A 1,756-nucleotide genomic window follows, 5' to 3' on the forward strand; every position below is an offset into this window, starting at 1 on the left:
GATTCAGTAATGAACCAGACGGCATCAGTGTGTCGCAACAATGGTCTTTAATTAAAAGCCTCACGCGAGAACAAGCACTCCTGCGATAAATCTCGGGTAGAAAATTTTAAGCTGAAAAAATGTCAAAGCAAGAGCTGGCACCTAAAAAGTCTACTGTAAACAATGAAAACCCTTGTTGACCCGTCAAGGGAAAAAAATGTGGAGTATGCCTTGAAGCTAAGAACTCGGTTTTATTATTCATGACTGTCGTCAGCTCGTGCTGCGAAATATTTGCTAAATCCTTTAATGAGCGCAACCCTTCGGTAGCAGCCTTTGCGAAAACGCAAATACATGTGTAAATTTGAAGACAATACAACTTATTGATTTGCGTAGGTCAAGGCTAACTTTGTTTTCCACAGATCTTTTTTGAATCCGCCTCACCCTCCCAAACCATTCTGAGCATTACAACACAATACTTCCTCTAGGTAACTAACTTTTTTCTGAGCTTTTTTTAACGTTCGAGAGTCAAAAGTGACAATAGTTACACACAATAAAAAAGGGACATCACTGAACCCACAGCCTTTTTCGGCTTTTCTAGACATTACGCAACTATCAAATTCTCAATGACCTACGAATGCGCTACGGTCTCGCTACTCCCACAATTATGTATAACATCGTGAGTCCTCTATCCAACATGCTCAAACGACTTGACAGCTACCGGAAAAGACGTAGCTGTGACTACGAGCTTCAAGATATATTTGACAAGGTCGCTGAGAGCTTCTTCATAGGAATCGTTGCATTGACACTATGAGTCTCGATACGACACTGTACCGCAATTAATGTCGTTCAGCCAAGCCATTTTTTATTGCGGGACACCCCACCGGGAAATTTAGTGTTCTCTTTATCCTGACTCACTTCTGCACGAGTGGGCATTCCTTGACCATTTCCTTTGGCAGAAGGTGTCATATCGTTACGCCGGAAAGCTCTCGCCGATGCGTAGCTGGTTACCGATGAGCTGGGTATTGCTCATCAAATCGAGTTTGCGCGACGTCGGGCAAGCGCAAGAATTACAAGACCTCCGTCACATATGCTTCAGGCTACACCACGTCTTGAAAGTGAGTTAACTACTGAGAAATCCGCCCACCGCCGAGCGGTTAGCCTTTTGACATCTATACCCGCAGGCCATACACTTAAATTAAGCACAAACGGGTACTTGGAGTCGCTCCGAGCGTACTTTCTGAACTTCTCGTCACCACCCCTCGAGTCTGCGTCTGAAATAGTAGAGTTTAAGTAACACTGTTCTTTCCCAATAATCATGCCTCACTTAGCGTTTAAGTATTTATGAAAGAACATATATTTAATTCGTGGACGGTAGGAGGAAGTTATATGGAGTTTCACGTCTTACAGCTTTACAAACAATCTTCATTGAATCAGACGTTTCAAGAAAGCTTCTAAATTAATTGTTTTGAAGATAATAAAATCCGATCTCGACGACCAGGTATTCGCATAACGCCTTAAGGTCTTTTCGTAATCGGACTGCTCATCTTCATGGGCCTATCGCGGCAGCTACCTTGATAGCAAAGAAACGTGGTGCGCCGTACCCCTGTCGTTTATCTTATAATAAAGTTGCGCTTAATCATAAATAGCAGCGATGGTAAGGAGTTTTTCCGAAAGAAAAATTCTTAAACACAATGGACTTTATGAGGTGAAATATCCCTTCCTGTGACGTGGTCGCCAACTGCTTGCCGTAAAGCAGATGACGATCACGCCAAATTTT

Source organism: Plasmopara halstedii (genome assembly GCF_900000015.1).
Source record: "Plasmopara halstedii genome assembly, contig: Scaffold_1211, whole genome shotgun sequence".
Taxonomy (NCBI): Eukaryota; Oomycota; class Peronosporomycetes; order Peronosporales; family Peronosporaceae; genus Plasmopara; species Plasmopara halstedii.